This window comes from Coregonus clupeaformis, chromosome 33 (assembly GCF_020615455.1).
Source record: "Coregonus clupeaformis isolate EN_2021a chromosome 33, ASM2061545v1, whole genome shotgun sequence".
Classification (NCBI taxonomy): Eukaryota; Metazoa; Chordata; class Actinopteri; order Salmoniformes; family Salmonidae; genus Coregonus; species Coregonus clupeaformis.
The window spans coordinates 26,582,774-26,604,223 of NC_059224.1; the positions used below are offsets into that span (position 1 = coordinate 26,582,774).

General features: G+C 44.9%; 1 non-coding gene across 1 annotated transcript; it reads left to right on the forward strand.

Annotated features, from left to right (window-relative positions):
- Positions 1 to 12,760: 12,760 nt before the first annotated feature.
- On the forward strand, positions 12,761 to 12,834 carry trnag-ucc. Its single transcript has one exon. It is a non-coding gene; the product is annotated as a tRNA-Gly (tRNA).
- The last annotated feature ends 8,616 nt before the right edge of the window (positions 12,835 to 21,450 follow it).

Here is a 21,450-nt window from a genome sequence, read left to right on the forward strand (position 1 = left end):
ACGTGGGTAAATAGGGCCTCAGCGGTCTGTAGGGCAGTAGGGAGACCCGGCATTGGGAGGAGACGACAGGCCTTGGAAAACCAATCCACAACGACCAAAATGGTGGTATTCCCCTGGGAGGGGGGAAGGTCGGTCAAAAAATCCACCGAGAGGTGGGACCATGGTCGTTGTGGAACGGGCAGGGGATGTAACTTCCCCCTGGGCAGGTGTCTAGGCGCCTTACACTGGGCGCACACCGAGCAGGAGGAGACGTAAACCCTCACATCCCTAGCTAACGTTGGCCACCAGTATTTCACGCTAAGGCAGTGCACTGTCCGGCCAATACCTGGATGTCCAGAGGAGGGTGAAGTATGAGCCCAAAAAATAAGGCGATCACGAACCTCGAGCGGAACGTACGTCCGCCCCACTGGACACTCGGGGGGAGTAGGGTCGGTACGTAACGCCCGCTCGATCTCCGCATCGACCTCCCACACCACCGGAGCCACCAGACAAGACTCCGGCAGTATGGGAGTGGGCTCAATGGACCTCTCCTCTGTGTCATACCGCCGGGACAGGGCGTCTGCCTTACCGTTCTGGGACCCTGGGATGTACGTGATCTTAAAAACAATCCGGGTCAGGAACATGTTCCACCTAGCCTGACGAGGGTTTAATCTCCTAGCTGCCCGGATGTACTCCAGGTTACGGTGGTCAGTCAGAATGAGGAAAGGGTGTTGAGCCCCCTCAAGCCAATGCCTCCACACCTTTAGGGCCTGAACCACGGCTAACAGCTCCCTGTCCCCTACGTCATAATTACGCTCCGCCGGGCTGAGCTTCTTAGAATAGAACGCACAGGGGCGGAGTTTAGGTGGCGTGCCGGACCGTTGCGACAGAACTGCCCCAATACCGGCCTCTGACGCGTCTACCTCAACTTGGAATGGTAAAGCGGGGTCCGGATGCGCCAGCACCGGAGCCGAAGTGAACAGGTTCTTCAGTTTAACAAATGCCCTGTCCGCTTCAGCTGACCACTGCAAACGCACCGGGCCCCCCTTCAGCAGAGACGTAATGGGAGCTGCCACCTGTCCAAAGCCCCGGATAAACCTCCGTCTTTCTTCTTCACAAAGAAGAAACTCGAGGAAACCGGGGAAGTGGAGGACCGTATGTATCCCTGTTCCAAGGACTCGGCTATGTAAGTCTCCATAGCCGCTGTCTCCTCTTGAGACAGGGGATACACACGGCTCCGCGGAAGTGCCGCTCCTGTCTGGAGATCTATCGCAGAATCCCCCTGTCTATGAGGTGGCAACCGTGTTGCCCTAGTCTTGCTGAACACAAGTGCTAAATCCTCATATTCAGGGGGAATGCGCATTGCGGGCACTTGGTTCGGACTCTCCACCGAGGTCGCACCTACGGAAACACCTAGACATCTCCCTACACACTGGGCAGACCACTCCATAAGAGCCTTCTGTTGCCACGCAATGATAGGATCATGGGCGCTTAACCAGGAAAGCCCCAGCACCACAGGATACGCAGGAGAGTCGATCAGATAAAACTGAATGATCTCCTCATGACCCCCCTGCATAGTCATCTTAAGTGGTGCTGTGACTTCTCTAATCCACCCCGACCCCAGCGGCCGGCTGTCTAGGGCATGAACAGGGAAGGGGGCTTCCACCGGCCGAAGGGGAATTCCTAACCTAGAACAAAATTCACGATCAACAAAATTCCCAGCTGCGCCTGAATCTACTAGCGCCTTATGCTGGGAATGAGGTGCCACCTGTGGAAATCTCACAGGTATACACAGGTGACCAACAGAGAGCTCTGGGTAAGTGGGGCACCTACTCACCTGAAATGACTCCCCAGTGCGTGACCTGTTGTCCCCTCTCCCAGGAGACCCTCCCCAGCACCTAGCCGCAGTGTGCCCTCCACGGCCACCGTTGGTGCAGGGGACGGCCCCCCTCGGGTTCTCTCTCCTCCTCTCCCTAGTGCCAGTGTAACAGGTCAAAGAATTACAGATTTTTGCAACCGTTCATTTTCTATTTTTTATTTTATTTTGTGAGTTGATTTCACCAAAATATTGTATTGTTCAGCATTTCGTGTAGTCTACAGATATTGGGAGAGTTAGTTGTGTAAGTGCGCCCTCTAGAGTTGGTTTGGTTATATGCGGAGGGAGGTCATGCTTTTCTCAGTCTGCATTGTACTCGGCTGGGAGAGGCGGATTCTGGTCGAGGGTAGAGTTTTGAACATTTTCTCTCTTTGATGTTGAACAGATTGAGGGAGTTGTACACAATAAAGTGCCTTCAAGTACGCCAGTGTGTTGTCTTCAGTGCACCGGAACACAACGCAGTAGTCGGCAACGAGCAGACCGCGCCGGCTACATTGGTGCCGTGACCCGGATATCTTCGCTTCAGATCATCGCCAGGGTGATCGCCGGTGGTTGCTGTGACGAGTAGGAACCTCTTCGGAACGTTGACAAGTATAAGGGCAAACAATGTGTAAATTGTAGCTCTTAATTGCTTACCTCAGCTACTTCTATCATTGTACAATTTTTTTTCATATTCACATGTTCTGGTGATTCACATATCATTACCATAGTCTATTACAACTTTCTATTTAAAAAAAAATAAAAAATGGCTGATGGCAAGGATGCGCAGACACCATTTAGTGTTGGAGATGCTGCAGGGGTAAGCCTGGGGAGGGGCAGGTTTATGAGTATGGTGGAGAGCACGCCGGTTAGGGGTGCTGGTATACTAGGCAGACCTGTACTCTCGTCCACACGCTTACGCACTGATGAATATTCCCCCGCACCACACATGCGTAGCTTAGGAGATGCTCCAGACATTGCAAGCAGCGTTAGTTCAGGGGGCTGTCCTGCATTTTCATACACTCACACCCAAACAGATGAACATTCTCCACGTCAGCCAGTGTCTAGTTCACATGTGAGTTCTGCAGACCTAGGGAGTCTCATCACACAGTTAGCTCATGAAATAGGAGAGAACATTGCTAGCCAATTACAGAGATCTGTTGGTAGTGCAGATAACCAAACCACTCCTACGCCTAGCCTGAACTTAGGATATGGACAGTCTGATTTGAACATGACAGGAGTAAAGTTAGTCATGAAGACAGATGTCAAAGAGCCGCCGTACTTCAGGGGTGATGGAACAGACAAACACACAGTGCATGAGTGGGAAGAGATTATGAGCGTTTACCTGAATAAGAGGGGTGTACACCCGCAAGAGCACTCCCAGGAGATAATGTCAAGACTAATGGGAAAGGCTAGAGACATTGTTAAAGTTACCCTGCGCAGTATGCCATCGCTGCAGCCAGCTGAGAACTCCAAGCTCGTCTTTGATATTCTGAAACAACATTTCAGTGAGTTAACCTACTCCTCTATGCCTTTAGCAGATTTCTATAACACACTTCCTCTGGCTGGAGAAAGTCCCATGGACTATTGGATACGCTTGAACAAGGCTGTGGATGTCGCAGATGAGTGTCTGAGAAGGCAGGGGCGAAACATTGAGGACCCCCTCTCACGAAGTCACAATGATGCTGGTGAAACACTGTCCCGACCCCGCTCTTGCAAGTGTCCTAAAGTGCAAAACAGCTGAAAAGTGGACAGCAAATGAGATTCATGAACACCTCGTTGAACATCAGAGAGAGGCTAGAACAATGTGTCAAGCCAAATCTTATCGGCCAAAGAACATTGGTGCACATGCTCAGGCATTAACCACAGAGACAGTCGCTGCTGAAAACCCAACAGACCTTACGGGTTACCCAAAGGCAATGGGGCTTCCATCCTCTCCTCAGACAGAGAGCATCTGCATGCAGTCTCTCATTGGCTTGCTGGACCGTGTGCTAGAGCAGACGGCACACACAACAGCAGTCGTGCCACCAAGCAGGGGGCCAGCAGCCATTGTTCAGAGTAGATGTAAAGTCTGTCAGTCTGCCGAACATTCAACTACTGCACACTGTAGACAGGCGAACCTCTGTATGGGCTGTTACAAGCCCGGCCACTGGAAGAGAGAATGCCAACAACGCCGGCCAAGAATTAACGCTCAGCCACAGTTAACGCACACATCACCTAACTCTGAGCAAGGTGGAGCCAGTTTAAACTAGATAGCTCACATACGGAAAGGGGATGTGTGAGCGTTGAAGATTCAACCCTTGAAGAAAGTGAAGAATTGAAGGAGATGTATGTCAATGTCTGTAAAGCAATGTCTGATAATTGCACGGTAATTGTTCAGAATATTCACAGAGTTGAGACGTTCAGTGAGTTATTTCACGCACCGGTGACAGTTAATGGCTGTGCTCAGTTGCAAGGGCTCCTCGATACAGGCTCAATGGCTTGCACGATAAGTGAAGAGGCAGAGCAGAGACTACTATCGGATAGCGTCTTGACCCCACATCAAGAACTCTCACAGCATATCATCCTTGTTGGCTGTGGAGGAGTACAAGTGCGCCCCCAAGTGCATGTATGACATGGAACTAAGTCTGTATGGGGTAAAGTGCATGGTCCCAGTTCTGGTGATCACTGGTCAGAAAGACGACATAATAGTAGGCACCAACATGTTGAAACGTGTACTGCATCAGCTGAAAAACGAGAACAGTTATTGGACACTTATCTCGAGCAACACAAAAGGGTCTCCAGATGGCGAACAGTTTCTAGAAATGATGACCAGTCCCACAAGATGGAGGGGGTGAAGATGTCCCAGGAAAAGTAGGGACAGTGAAGCTAACTCAGGCGGTGACTCTCCTTCCCAAACAAGAGTACCTGCTGTGGGGAAGACTGCCAAGTAATATACCCAAGTCACCTGGGAGTACAGTTATGGTGGAGCCTACAACCTCCAGGTGTGTGCCTCGGGGCATTATATGGTGGGGAGAGTGGTAACACCGCTATGGGGAGATGGCTGGACTCCCATGAAAGTCACTAATATCTCAGACAAACCACTCACACTGAAAAGGAACAGCAAGCTTGCGGACGTCTCTACTTGTGTTGCAGCTGAAGATCTCACACTGTTCCAGGGTTCCTGTCAGAGTGATGCTGGCTCTGTTGGAGTGACTCATGTGAAACAGGACGACAACGGTGACCTGAAAGACAGACTGCAAAAGTCTGGTCTAGGAAATGTCGATATTGATCATTGTGAAGCGAGCCCCTCCACCAAGCTCCAACTTGTGACATTGCTGGAGAAATATCAGGATATATTTTCAAAGCATAATCTTGACTGTGGAGAAGCCAAGGGCTTTGCCCATAGGATCCGCCTCACTGACGACCGTCCCTTCCGTCTTCCATATCGCAGAGTGCCGCCAGCCCACTATCAAAAGCTGCGCCAAGTTCTCACCGAGATGGAGGAACAGGAAATCATACGGAAATCAATGAGTGAATATGCTTCTCCACTCGTGATGGTTGGATCGGATATGCACAACCGATGGCGAAAAGAAAAACCACTGCCAAATACTTTCGCCTTGGCGGAAGCGTCCACCATGGACCTCACGTCTGGATTTTATAACTTGCCCATGCATGAGGAGGACAAAAAGTATACCGCCTTCACAACACCATTAGGCCTGCACGAGTATAACAGAATGCCACAGGGGCTTTGCAACAGTCCAGCGTCCTTCATGAGGATGATGATGAGTATCTTTGGCGATCTTAACTTCAGCAGTCTCTTGTGCTACCTAGATGATCTCTTGATATTTGCCCCCAATGAACAGCAGGCCCTCAGCAGATTAGAGGTTGTTTTCCAGAGGCTACGGGAGCACAATCTAAAGCTGAGTCCAAAGAAATGCCATCTGTTGCGGAGATCTGTGAAGTTTCTCGGACACATCGTTGACAGTGACGGTGTTGCTGTTGACCCAGAGAAGGTCGAGGTCATCACCAAAATGTCAAAGAGGGACTTGATGGAAGATGATGGCTGCACTCCTTCAGTTCGCAGAGTGAAGTCATTCCTGGGGATGGTATTTTATTACCAACACTACATACCAAATTGCTCCTCCATCGCAAAACCCCTGTTTGCTCTCACAGCTGGCCAGAAACGGAGAGGAAAGGCCGGGAAGTACAGTCAGAATGCGGGAGTCTACAGAAAGCTCAAACCTGCGGATTGGACCCTTGACTGCGATTCAGCTTTCGCCGGCCTTAAGGAGAAGCTCCTGAATTGTGTGGTCCTTAGCCATCCAGACTTTACTAAGCCCTTGGTTCTGTCCATTGATGCGTCTCTTGATGGCCTTGGGGCGGTTCTGTCCCAGATACCAGAAGGAGAAACGAAGGCACGCCCGATCGCCTTTGCCAGCAAGACCCTCACTGGCTCACAAAAGAGGTATCCTGCTCACCGACTGGAGTTCTTGGCGCTCAAATGGAGTGTTTGTGAAAAATTCAGCCACTGGTTGAAAGGCCACACTTTTACAGTGTGGACCGACAATAATCCTTTGACCTATATAATGACCAAACCAAAACTTGACGCTTGCGAACAGAGGTGGGTGGCAAAGCTTTCCCCCTACACCTTCAGTATCAAACACATTCCTGGGGTAAAGAACATTGTGGCAGATGCCCTGAGTAGAGATCCGTTTGCTAAATCAGTGAGCCAAAGGTTGATCAGTGAGCCCTATGGAAGTCTTTTGGCCGAGGCGGAGGGAACCAAAGAGGAGAAAGTCCAAGATCTCTTCCGGAGTAAGACCCAGTGTCTCCAGGCACTTGATGCAGGGTGCTGTGTAACTATGGACCCCACTCAAGACAGGCTGGCCAGCAGTCAAGAACCCTCTCATGTGAAATCTGCTTGTGAAGCTCATGTAGAGTGGGAAAGGGGAGCAGAGATAAGAGCAACACAGTTTCTCAATGTTCTTCCCCAGGCGGTGCCCTCAGAACAAGACACACTTCCAGCCCTCTCCATCGGCGAGCTGAGGCACAGCCAGGAAATAGATCCAGTTATCAGGGAAGTCCTGCCACTCATTCAGAGGGGTGAGCCACCACCTAGGCGAGGGAGGAGGAGGTTAGCTCTTACGACCCAGACACTGTGCAAGCAGTGGCATCATCTAAAAGTCCAGGACGGAGTCCTATATAGGGTAACCAAAGACCCATTAAGCAGAGAGAAGAGGTATCAGTTTGTGCTGCCTGCTAGCTTGAAGGCCAAAGCTCTCGCTGGTGTGCATGATTTCGCTGGGCATCAAGGGCAGGCTAGAACAGCACACCTCGCCCGACAGCGTTTCTTCTGGCCGCAAATGGGAAGAGACATCAAGGAATATGTGAAATGCTGCCAACGCTGTATCCTTGCAAAGACCCCTGAACCAGCTGCCCGAGCTCCCTTGGAGAGCATTCGCACTTCGGCACCCATGGAGCTGGTGTGCATTGATTTTTGGAGTGCTGAGGACTGTAAGCAAAGATCTGTCGATGTGTTAGTCATAACAGACCACTTTACAAAATTGGCTCATGCCTTTCCCTGCGTAAACCAAACTGCAAAGCAAATAGCGAAGAAGTTATGGGATAACGTATTCTGCATCTACGGTTTCCCAGAGCGAATACATTCTGATCAAGGGGCCAATTTTGAAAGCAAACTCATAGCTGAACTCCTCAGCCTCACAGGGATTAAGAAAACACACACAACAGCATACCATCCCATGGGAAATGGGCAAACCGAAAGGTTCAATAGGACACTTGGCAGTATGTTGCGTGCCCTACCCCTGACAGCTAAGCAACACTGGGCCCAACAGATACAGACTTTGACTTTTGCGTATAATGCCACCACTCATGAAACAACTGGATATCCTCCATTCTATTTGATGTATGGTCGAGTGCCCAGACTCCCAGTAGACATGGTCTTCAAACAAGTCTTGAGGGATCCAGTCGTGGTGAATTATAAGACCTATGCAGAGAAACTGATGGCGAACCTCCATGTGGCTGCCGACATAGCTCAGCAGCATGCGAGGAAAGGACAGCAACATCAAGCTGATGGCTACAACAAGAGAGTTCGTGGAACCCACTTGAACGTTGGCGACCGAGTTTTGTTAGCTAATAAAGCAGAGAGAGGGAAGAGGAAGTTAGCGGATAAGTGGGAAGCCACTATGTATACCATCATAGACCGGAACCCTCAGACTCACGTTTACAAAGTCAGAGACGAAAGTGGGAAAACAAAAGTTGTTCATCGGAATTTGATGTTGGATGTGAGCTTCTTGCCCATGCCAGAACTAAGCGATGAGGAGATGAATGGAGCTGCCTCGGATGTGGCCAGTGAGCTTCAGCCTCCTTCTGTTGATGCTTTGAGTGGCCTAGCAGTAGATGCTTCTGAGGACCGTACATGTTCGTGGTTAAACGCATCCTCTGACTCTGAGTCTATTGGAGAAGCTGATGAGTCTGAGATGGAGAATGAGATGCCCCACTCTCTGTCCAGGAAGTCTGTTCAACTGACACCCACGAGAGCCCAGTCTAAAGAGGTCAGAGGCCAAGGGGAAAATGAATACTCACCTGTGAGAGACTTGTCGGATTCCAGTGACCCCCTGATTTGCACATGACTGACACTGACTCTGTTGCCCCAGTTGATGTTCCTGACTTAGATGAGACAGGGTCTTCGGACGTCAATTCACCTGTTACACTGATTGATAGTCAGATACCCTCCCAAGTACAAGGGTTTGAAAGTCAGGTTGTCAGAACACGTACTGGCAGGGTTGTTAAGGCAGTCGATCGCTTGATAGAGAACATGGTGCAAAAACCACTCACCAAGGGTTTTGTTACAGGAGTCAGAAGGTCACTGTCTTTCCGTTCTTTATTTTAGATACATTTTTGAGATTAAGATATTTTTCTTTATTACCAGTAGTATGACCTGAGTCATGAGATGTTCATAATGGAGGGAAAGTGTTCCAAGATTTCATATGATGTATAAGGCATCATATTCACTAGAAGGGGCAGTAGCCTGATCAACTGCTGTTTTCTTTTAACTTACTTTGTAAGTAGCTTTATACGCTGTATATGGGAAATGGAGTCCCAGGGCTATCTTGGACCAAGTGGACAAGAGTTTTATTCTATATGTTTTTGGTTATTTTCCACCCTCGAAGTGTGAAGGATTTTGGTGAAATTAAAGAGGGGTGAATGTAACAGGTCAAAGAATTACAGATTTTTGCAACCGTTCATTTTCTATTTTTTATTTTATTTTGTGAGTTGATTTCACCAAAATATTGTATTGTTCAGCATTTCGTGTAGTCTACAGATATTGGGAGAGTTAGTTGTGTAAGTGCGCCCTCTAGAGTTGGTTTGGTTATATGCGGAGGGAGGTCATGCTTTTCTCAGTCTGCATTGTACTCGGCTGGGAGAGGCGGATTCTGGTCGAGGGTAGAGTTTTGAACATTTTCTCTCTTTGATGTTGAACAGATTGAGGGAGTTGTACACAATAAAGTGCCTTCAAGTACGCCAGTGTGTTGTCTTCAGTGCACCGGAACACAACGCAGTAGTCGGCAACGAGCAGACCGCGCCGGCTACACCAGCACCCCCGAGCTCCATGGGAATTGGCTCGGAGGTGCTGGAGGATGGAATGGACGACCCCCATTCGGGACGTCCGCGGGTAGCCAGCAGGGTGTCGAGACGGATGGAAATGTCCACCAACTGGTCGAAGGATAGGTTGGTGTCCCTGCAGGCCAGCTCACGACGAACGTCCTCTCGTAGGCTGCATCGATAGTGGTCGATGAGGGCCCTCTCATTCCATCCCGCATCCGCCGCTAGAGTCCGGAACTCCAGGGCGAACTCCTGTGCACTCCTCTTCCCCTGTCGGAGGTGGAACAGACACTCCCCCGCCGCCTTCCCTTCAGGTGGATGATCGAACACTGCCCTGAAGCGGCGGGAGAACTCCGCGTAGGTGATGGTGGCGGCGTCTATTCCCCTCCATTCGGCGTTGGCCCACTCCAACGCCTTGCCGGAGAGACAGGAGATGAGGGCGGAGACGCTCTCGTATCCCGAGGGCGCCGGGTGGATGGTGGCCAGGTAGAGTTCCACCTGCAGGAGGAACCCCTGACACCCGGCTGCGGTACCTTCATATGCCCTCGGGAGCGAGAGACGAATGCCACTGGGTTCCGGTGCTGGGAGAGGAGGACTGGCCGATGGTGATGGTAAGGTGTGCGAAGGTGTGGGCACCTCTCCGGTGACCAAACGGCGCAGAGTGTTGGACACCTCGTTCATGGCGGCCCCAAGTTGCCGGATCATGGTGTCTTGATCGCTGATCCGTTCCTCCAGCGACTTGGGTGCCGCCGCTGCTCCTGCTGACTCCATGGGGGTGTGTTATTCTGTCAGTGTTGATGTGGATGCGGTTGAGGAGTCAGACGCAGGACGCATAGGCTGAGTCAAACAAGACTTTACTAACTGTATAAACAGTACAAAACTAAAGGGCCTCAAACAAGGAGGCGAGCGACAACGCAACACAGTGCGTAACAATAAACAAAGTCCAGAGTACTGCACAGGTGACACCAACGGACAGGCGGACAATAACACACAAACTAACGAAAACAACACAGGAAACTTATAGGGCACATAATCAGACTCAAACGGACACAGGTGTAACAGACAGACCAAACCAAACGCACATCGAAACATTCAACGGTGGCAGCTAGTACTCCGGGGACGACGAACGCCGAAGCCTGCCCGAGCAAGGAGGAGGAGCAGGCTCGGCAGAATTCGTGACAGTTGTTTACGAAGCATGTGACAAATACAATTTGATTTGATTGATTGATTTGATTCCTCCTTAATTAGCTCCAGTGTTGGGCAGTTGGGAAGAGAGAGCTCTACAGAGCTCTACAGAGGAGTCTGCCATGGAGAAAGAAAACAACCCTCTTTCTCTAATTGAAAGCAAGTTTGCAATGAAAACAAGATGGTGTTAATAGTGCAAGAGGATCCAACCGGTTCCACCTCAGACACTGGCATGCAAATGACACAGGAACAGCCCCGGCCAGCAAAATAAAAAAATAAGTGAGTAGGAAAAACAGAGTCAGCATAGCAGCCATGTAGTGTGGCTCTGCTCTCTCCCTTCCCCCTTCCTTCTGTCCTGGCCCTGCCTGCACACATGAGCCAGACAGCTGGCAGAGGCTTTTTAAAGACACAGTGCCTCAACTCGACTAGGACTTCATCTGGGAGCTGAGGTGATAGTCCACACTCCCTCCCCAGCAAATAAACACACATCCAAATATGGTGTCAGACAGCATGACCACAGGGCAGTGATACAATGAGAAAATGGCTCCTTTTGAGGACTGTTTGTGTTTCAAGATGGAGAGAATGTCAGAGAATCATGCTGTGATGTCAGAAAGGCTGAGCTGTGAAATGAATAAAGAGTGCTCCCTGCGTGGTGTGAGGGGAAACACTAGCTCTGAGGGAAGTGTGATTAGGAGGTGTTTTTCTTCACTGACCTTGGTGCTTACAAGGTCCTGATCCCCGGGCCAACTCTGTGGCTCATTAAGCGCTGGGCCTCTCTCATGACATGCTAAACCAGACAACTTTGTATTCCACTTATACAGTCATAAATCATATCAGTAGTTCACATTAGTTGAAGTAACTACAAGGACAGCTGATGGGATATGATTGGGTTCCAAAAGGTACATGGACTTTTCCATATAATTGACAGAACTGTTAGTCTATTATTCAATACCATGGGTGAAATGTTCCTCATGCAAAACAGCACTGAACTGTGCAAACAACAACAGTTTTACTTAACAGTGTGAAAATGCGTTGCACGCAATGCAATCGTTGCAGTATTCACAACTCATCTTGGATGACGTGCCTTCCCCATCTATTAAAAATGTTGTTACTTTTCTCACTCTGTGTCTTTCTTCCTCGTGAGGAACCCCATTCATAACAGCAACAGAAACAGTATTTCTGAAGTGCTAGAGAAAAGCCACCCAGCTGAGAAACTGTGGTCTAACAGTGAGTTGAACTTTGCCTTTCAATAAATCCAGAGCTTAACATGAAATTGACTCATATTAGAGTTAGCCAATGCTTCAAAGGAAGTTGTTACATGACCATGTATTTCCCGTCTTATGCAACAGCACGCCTGAGGTCACAATGGAAGTTAGATACCGGACATGGCCTCCCAAGGTTTCCTCTCTCTAACTTGTAGTAAGTCCATTTGGTTCCAATATTGAAAGTTACTGCCCTGATCATGACAACCTCATTAAATGAAATAATACAAAACAATCAATTTAGTATACTGGACATATTATTCATTGCTGTATTACAACCAATAAAGTGCCTTCTAACCACTGAAGCGCACAATGATTGTGAAATATTCTGGAGTCTGTGGTATCACATGTGAATGTTATACCCTTATTTATATATTTTAAGACACAAAAATAAATCTGTGCCTTTCACAATAACAAGAGCCTCTCAGCTTTGACCAAAACATTTTAAATGAAACATTTTTACAAGTAAAAAGCCCAATTGTCTCCAAACAATGCCTTTCACCTGCTATTTGATGAGCGAGAGAGAAGTGAGTCATCCTGCAAGTTTTGTTGCAGTAAACATTTGACATGATGTTCTGCTGCAGTTGCCTGGCAACGTTTGAGAGAGGAGAGGCGACAGGCAGCGAGGGCTAAATATGGGAGAGCAGCCTACACTGCTCTAATCAAGCTGCTGAGATGAAGCTAATTATTACTCTGGTAAAATTAAGGACAAAAAACTCCTTAATCTCATTAACTCAAACTGGGCCTCAAGCTGAGTTACAATGCCACGCTGGAATCTTCCAAGGCGAATCAAACAACCCTTTAACAATAGCAATTTCTGTCTGCTTGGTATTAGATAGCAAGAAGTTAGTGAAATGTCAAATGTCTTGTGTTAGTCCCGTGTAGCTCAGTTGGTAGAGCATGGTGTTTCCAATGCCAGGGTTGTGGGTTCGATTCCCATAGGGGACCAGTATGAAAATGTATGCACTCACTAACTGTAAGTCGCTCTGGATAAGAGCGTCTGCTGAATGACTAAAATGTAAATGTTAAACAGGGAACGCAATAAGCTATGCAGTCATTGTGTACATTATGTTTTCCTATACAACTCTGTTGTCCAATAGCTTCTTAAAGGGGGATTGGGTAAGCAGAACAAACTCACTGGGGGGTCGTTACATATGATTTCTGTCACTTTCTGACTGCACCCCTTTTGATTTGAATGAAACCTTCTATACAATGTTTGCCCATGGTAGAAGTGGTCAGAAAGTGACTTTTTGGACTTGAACACCAAAACATTCAGGAGATAGAGGTGCTTAAAGTTGACCTATTTTGCATACCCCACCCTACCCCACCCATTCATGTAGTCATTTTAAAAAATAAACGGTTGAGTTTAATATCATTTGAAAGCTTGCAAACAGGGTTGTCAAACAGTTTCATAATTTATTGAGATTTCTTTCTTTTTTTTTATGACTTTTTTTAACCTTTAACTTCAATTATCAAAAAAATGCGTAATCTCTGATTTTTGTCATGTTCATAAACAGGTAACTGTCAAAATAAAGGAAACATAACGTGTCTTAATAGGGCATTGGGAAACCACGAGCTGCCAGAACAGCTTCAATGTGCCTTGGCATAGATTCTACAAGTGTCTGGAACTCTATTGGAGGGGTGCAACACTATTCTTCCACGAGAAATTCAATAATTTGGTGTTTTGTTGATGGTGGTGGAAAATGCTGTCTCAAGCGCCGCTCCAGAATCGCTCCTGAGACACACACACAAACCCCCTTTAAACCCCCTATGCTCATTTGAGACCCCTCTTTCAAAGTCACTGAGATCTCTTCTTCTAGCCATTGTAGCCAAAATAATGGGCAACTGGGCATTTTTATACTTGACCCTAAGTATGATGGGATCTTAATTGCTTAATTAACTCAGGAACCACACCTGTGTGGAAGCACCTGCTTTCAATATACTTTGTATCCCTCATTTACTCAAGTGTTTCCTTTATTTTGGCAGTTACCTGTATGTTGTAGCTTACACCCTATTTTACATCATCTGAGGTTTTTGTGTTGTGCCCACCATCATTTGAGACACAGCATACTCTAGAATACAAGGTGGGTGTCATGTTTTAGCTGATAAATGTACTAAAATGTGAATACAAATGAAATTTCAACTTTCAAATGGTACCACAAAGATGGTTGGAGGTCCACACATCAGAGAATGTTGACTTGAGTGGGAATATCCATTGTTTTAAATCAAACTGTCAATCTTCCATAGGAAACCTATTGAAATCATAGAAATACACATAATGGAATAGACATTCAAGTCAACGTTCGACAGTGGGTGGACCGGTCGGCCATCTTTCTGTAGTAGTTGGAAGTTAAAGTTTCAATTAAATGTAAATGGTGTACCTGCTAAATTGCGGTGATCTGAAGAGAGTTCAATTAATTATATTTGTATGATTGAAATGACACCCACCCTGTATTCAAGAGTATGTTGTATCTAAACCGATGACGGGCACAACACGAACACCTCAGATGATGTAAAATAGGGTCTAAGCTACAACATATGTGAACATGAGATAAATCTGAGTTTACACGTTTTGAGATCATTCACATTAAAGGTTAACAAAAAGGAGAACATCTTTTATTAAAGGTCCAATGCAGCCGTTTTTATCTCAATATCAAATAATTTCTGGTTAACAATTAAGTACCTTACTGTTATTGTTTTCAATTAAAATGGTGTAAAAAAAATTCACTTTTATAGCAGCCACATACAAACAGCATGATCACTTTGCTCATTCATTCCTTCTCGCATCTACATGCTCTCCTCCTATCACCTTTTCCCTTCGCTTGTGGACTTCAGTGCACAACACATCAGCTGTCTGTGACCAGGCAAAAAAAATTTAACATCATAACCACTAACCGCTACACACAGCCTACATCGTTGTCACCATATTAGCTAACGTCATAGTCAACATAGTTCAAGTAGCTAACGCGTTAGTAAACCCACCACAATCATGCAGTACAGTGTATAGTCAGCAAGCAGTTTAGCAGTTACACCGGCGGGCCCCGGTGTAACTGCTCTCTCTCGCCTCTCTCTCTCTCTCTCTCTCTCTCTCTCTCTCTCTTGCTTCTCCTTCATTTTTGAAGAAATCATTTTGTTCAAAACTGTTCAACTATTGTCTTTCTCTCTCTTTGAATCAACTACTCACCACATTTCATGCACTGCAGTGCTAGCTAGCTGTAGCTTATGCTTTCAGTACTAGATTCATTCTCTGATCCTTTGATTGGGTGGACAACATGTCAGTTCATGCTACATTAGCTCTGATAGGTTGGAGGACGTCCTCCGGAAGTTGTCATAATTATTGTGTAAGTCTATGGAAGGGGGTGAGAACTATGAGCCTCCTAGGTTTTGTATTAAAATCAATGTACCCAGAAAAGGACGGAAACTAGCTGTGGTGCTACCCTACAGAGTGCTGTTGAGGCTACTGTAGACCTTCATTGCAAAACATTGTGTTTTAATAAATTATTTGGTGACGTGAATATTTAGTATAGTTGTTTCTAAAAAGGATAACTTTTTTAATGTTTCACTATTTTTATTTTTATGAAATTCACTGAGGACGATGGTCCTCCCTTTCCTCCTCTGAGGATCCTCCACTGTAAATCCACACTTACTGAAATCAATTGATCACATAAATCAAAGGAAAGCAAACTATAATCTTAGTGGCCCTTATCTCACGTGTGTATGTCAATGGATTTCTAATGTGTTTGCTCATGACATGTTACTGCTGCATATTGACACACCATATGGCCACCTAAACACAATCAACATCCATGTCCTTCGTGTGAATTCCTAATTGTGCTGGAGTGTTAATGGCTCTGTATTTACAGTAGTATTTACAAAAGAGGATAGTTAATCGTTCCACTATTACATGCCATAAAATGTGCATATGTGTAGGATAGTGTGTGAAATGCCTGAGTGCTTGATGTCTGGGAAAGTTAAGTAATATCACCAACATTTCAGCTAGAGCCACACAGTTTAATTTAATACCTTGAGGCTGGCAATTACATTCAGGGTAGCTACCAGTACACTGTCAATTCCAGAGTGTCGGATAGAGTATTAATTTCCAATGGCTCTTGTTGCTTGGAGACCAGGGGAAGTTGCTCTCTCTCTTTTTTATCTATGGATTACCTCAATGTTTACCTATCATGCTGCTCTCAGCTAGGTGATGGGGAAAATATTCTGGACGTACTTGGGATGAGAAAAACGCTCATGGATTAGTGGGTGAAAAACAAAGTGGTCATTCCTTATCTTGCTGTTTTTTATTTGAGATGTGCGCTAGATTGTAGACAGTGAAATAAATGCAGCCAATTAGAAGTATGTTTTGTTCTAAGCATTTTGTCTTTGTGAGATATACACTGAGTGTACCAAACATTAGGAACACCTTAAGGGATCATAGCTTTCACCTGCATTCACCTGGTCAGTCTATGTCATAGAAAGAGCATAATGTTTTGTACACTCAGTGTAAGTCATACAGACTGTGCTGTATGGTTTGTTCAATGCATAACGTCCGTCCATAAATGTATATACAGTGGGGTCTGAAATTATTGACACCCTTGATAAAGATGAATACTGAGCTGTATTGTATGCTCAAAAAAATTGGGGAAATTATATTTTATACTAATACAATTGCTCAGAGAAATATATTTTTTTAACAAGTAATAATTTAGACATGCTAACCTCTCACCATTACCAATAATGGGGATGTTAGCATGTCGTGGGGTTATGATCTTTGACTCTGTGTAATTTTCTCACTCCATTATTCCCAAGGGCTCCCGAGTGGCGCAGCGGTCTAAGGCACTGCATCTCAGTGCTTGAGGCGTCACTACAGACCCCCTGGTTCGATTCCAGGCTGTATCACAACCGGCCGTGATTGGGCGTCCCATAGGGCGGCGCACAATTGGCCCAGTGTTGTCCGGGTTTGGATGGTGTAGGCCGTCATTTGTAAATAAGAATTTGTTCTTAACTGACTTGCCTAGTTAAAAATTCACAATTCATTCAGGATTATCTGTAATCATGGTAGCCTCCATATTAATGTAGAAGTGTTTAGAAACATATTCTATTCTTATTTACAATAAAAGTGTCTACAAAATTACACAATACATTATTTAGCATTCATTTTCTATTGGGCACAAAATAATCTGAAACACAACCAAAACGAACTGCAAATCCATCCAACAAGTTTGTAGAGTCACAAGCTTGATGTAGCCATTATGTGCTAGGAATATGGGACCAAATACTAAACTTTTGACTACTTTATTTATAATATTAAACAAAATGTCTTTCTCTGAGTAATTGTATTAGTATAAAATAATATAATTTCCCCAAAAAATGTTGAGCATACAATATAGTATATTTATTTTATACGGTCATTATTGCTCATCTTTATCAAGGCTGTCAATAATTTCGGACCCCACTGTATATGGTAATATCACATATTAACCACATTCCCTAAACGAAAGCTCAGCACTTCTTTGGAGATGGACTCTTTTCATAGTGTGTTCATAGGTTACACTACTGTAAACAGAAAACAGAGAAGGGAAAATAAACCAAGCTATTACTGCACTGTCATGACGACTGTGGGTTATACCAGGACACAACTTCAAAGTTTCCATTCATCCTAATGTCACCTCACTCAATTCCTCCCTTTTCTTTAGGGGATCTCCTCCCATGCATGAGCTGGATTTATTTATTTATTTATTTTATTTGTCAGTTAAAAAACACACATATACACACACAGTACATACATTTTAAAAACGTGACAGGATATCACAAAAAAGTCATAGACTTTCCATTTTAGTCCCTAAATTCCATGGTGCAAAAAACATTACCACATTAGGTAGCACTTTATAATAACTCCACCTAATAAAGCATTTATAATATATTAGTAAATAGTTTATTCATCATTTAGTAATCATTACTCACACATTTATAAATCACATTTACATTTGAGTCATTTAGTAGATGATCTTATCCAGAGTGACTTACAGCAGCATGTTAGTAACCTAGTTATTCACACATTTATAAACAACTAATAGTGTGATTTGTAAATTCAGACACACTCTATGCTGCGTAAAATAAAGCTTTTAGTCCAAAAATGATAACATTTCTTGGCAGTGACTTTTCTACCAAAACCAAAATAAGGGATTGCAGTCACTCCTTAGAGCAGTCTAATCTTGTTAACCCAGAACTAAAATATTGCATAATTTGGTCAGCTGCTTAATTAAGTTCTAGGTCCATACCAGCGGCGGCTCGCCCATTAGGGCGCTAGGGGCGGCGCCCCACTTGTTATTGGTAAAAAATAGATACTATATAATTCATGGATTATGCTTTAAATGCTCATAAAAGTGCAGAAAATGTGTACATTTTCTTGTTTCAAAAATACATTGTTTAAAACAAGTTGTTCAGTTACTTACTACTTTGCGCAGCTCCGTCTCTGTGGGTGCACAGGCCGTGTGAACATTGCTTGGATTGGGTTGCCAACTATTTGCTATGAGGGGGAACAGTCACAATGAAATCGCAGGATTTCATAGCATAACTTATAACAGCAGAAAGTAAATGGACCGTCCTGGGGCGCTCAAATGTGCGTCCGTTCAGTCAGAACTTTTGGGTCTGCTCTAGTCTCCTCTTCCCAATGAGTCGGCTTACTTCTGCACGTGAGACTATAGTAGATCTGCTCTATCAGGTACAGATGGAACTAAAGCAAAAAGTTAATTGTAATTAACTTGTAAATAAATAATCATAACAGTCAAGGGAGCCTGGGACCTGATAAACCGGACAACTACATCCAACAAGAGTTGAAGGACAGAGAAATACACTAGCTAGAACCTTCTCATTGCGGATCTGGTAGGACAAAAAAGCATGGCCAATGTTATTGTTTCCTCCTGATGTTGTTTATCAGGTTCTACTGTAGGTGACAGGGTGACATGTTGTGTGGACTCAAACAGCATAAAACTGGTGTATCACAAAACATGATCAAATAAATTAGCCAGCTACAGTCATTTTGAGAAACTTTGAGAAATAGTTTGGTAGATTTTTTGGTCAAATTAACCAGTTATCTACCTCTGATAAGCAGCTAGCCAGTTACAGTGAGGGAAAAAAGTATTTGATCCCCTACTGATTTTGTACGTTTACCCACTGACAAAGAAATGATCAGTCTATAATTTTAATGGTAGGTTTATTTGAACAGTGAGAGACAGAATAACAACAACAAAATCCAGAAAAACGCATGTCAAAAATGTTATAAATTGATTTGCATTTTAATGAGGGAAAGAAGTATTTGACCCCTCTGCAAAACATGACTTAGTACTTGGTGGCAAAACCCTTGTTGGCAATCACAGAGGTCAGACGTTTCTTGTAGTTGGCCACCAGGATTGCACACATCTCAGGAGGGATTTTGTCCCACTCCTCTTTGTAGATCTTCTCCAAGTCATTAAGGTTTCGAGCCTGACATGTGGCAACTCAAACCTTCAGCTCCCGCCACAGATTTTCTATGGGATTAAGGTCTGGAGACTGGCTAGGTCACTCCAGGACCTTAATGTGCTTCTTCTTGAGCCACTGCTTTGTTGCCTTGGCCGTGTGTTTTGGGTCATTGTCATGCTGGAATACCCATCCACGACCCTTTTTCAATGCCCTGGCTGAGGGAAGGAGGTTATCACCCAAGATTTGACGGTACATGGCCCCGTCCATCGTCCCTTTGATGCGGTGAAGTTGTCCTGTCCCCTTAGCAGAAAAACACCCCCAAAGCATAATGTTTCCACTTCCATGTTTGACGGTGGGGATGGTATTCTTGGGGTCATAGGCAGCATTCCTCCTCCTCCAAACACGGCGAGTTGAGTTGATGCCAAAGAGCTCGATTTTGGTCTCATCTGACCACAACACTTTCACCCAGTTCTCCTCTGAATCATTCAGATGTTCATTGGCAAACTTCAGAGGGGCCTGTATATGTGCTTCCTTGAGCAGGGGGACCTTGCGGGCGCTGCAAGATTTCAGTCCTTCACGGTGTAGTGTGTTACCAATCGTTTTCTTGGTGACTATGGTCCCAGCTGCCTTGAGATCATTGACAAGATCCTCCCGTGTAGTTCTGGGCTGATTCCTCACCGTTCTCATGATCATTGCAACTCCACGAGGTGAGATCTTGCATGGAGCCCCAGGCCGAGGGAGATTGACAGTTATTTTGTGTTTCTTCCATTTGCGAATAATCGCACCAACTGTTGTCACCTTCTCACCAAGCTGCTTGGCGATGGTCTTGTAGCCCATTCCAGCCTTGTGTAGGTCTACAATCTTGTGCCTGACATCCTTGGAGAGTTTGGAATCTGATTTGATTTTGCTTCTGTGGACAGGTGTCTTTTATATAGGTAACAAGCTGAGATTAGGAGCACTCCCTTTAAGAGTGTATAAAGAGTGTATAAAAGACACCTGGGAGCCAGAAATCTTTCTGATTGAGAGGGGGTCAAATACTTATTTCCCTCATTAAAATGCAAATCAATTTATAACATTTTTGACATGCGTTTTTCTGGATTTTTTTTGTAGTTATTCTGTCTTTCACTGTTCAAAAAAACCTACCATTAAAATTATAGACTGATCATGTCTTTGTCAGTGGGCAAACGTACAAAATCAGCAGGGGATCAAATACTTTTTTCCCTCACTGTAGTTAGCTCCCATGCCAATTTCAAGTCTTTCTAAACTCATATCTAACTAACTCGGAAATATTAAGTTATTTCAGAATAAACGGTAACTGGCTAGCGCATTATGCTTTGTGACATTATGTTAGCTAGCTATCCCCAGTTTGACAATGTGTTTTCACTTACTGCATCTGTATGCTTGTTGTGTTCTCCTTGGTGCACTCATTCGTTTGTGAGCTGGCTGCTCATTCTAAATAGTATAAACTAATCTGTTCAAAACAGTGGCAACATGTACAGCAGTGGTCATTCGGTATTTCACATGCAAAAGTTAAATAGGTGTATTTATGCTGTTGTTCAAATGCACAGATCGCTTTGTATACTGTATCTTCTCAAAGAAACTACTGGTAGTTCAAAAACTGTCATGCTGCTTTGTTGATAACTCCAACCGTCTCGCACCCTGGGTATTCAGCCAATCAGTGGCCGCCGATCGCCCATACGTGTTAGAAATTGGGAGTTCCGGTTTGCGATGTCTCCGCCTTCGCAAAACATTTCACTGGTCAGGCAAAACAGTTATGGGTGTGCAAATACGGACCTTTTTGACTCTCAGGGTTAGATTTTTAGATAAAATGTTCATTTAGCTTATTTTTTCTCACATCCATTAAGTAGAGACTAAAATAACCGTAAACTTTTTTTTTCAGCTTTCAATACGTTTTTTATTTTATAAAGCATTTCATGTCTGGATTTCACTGTTTTGCACTGTTTTTGTCCTGTCTCACACCCAAAGTTTTGACATTCTGCTATGTATTACACTTACAAAAGTATTGATAATTAGAAAATATTGAATGGACCTATTTAATATTTTAATTATCAAATAGGCTATAATAGATTTTTGAAATTATGTTTTAAT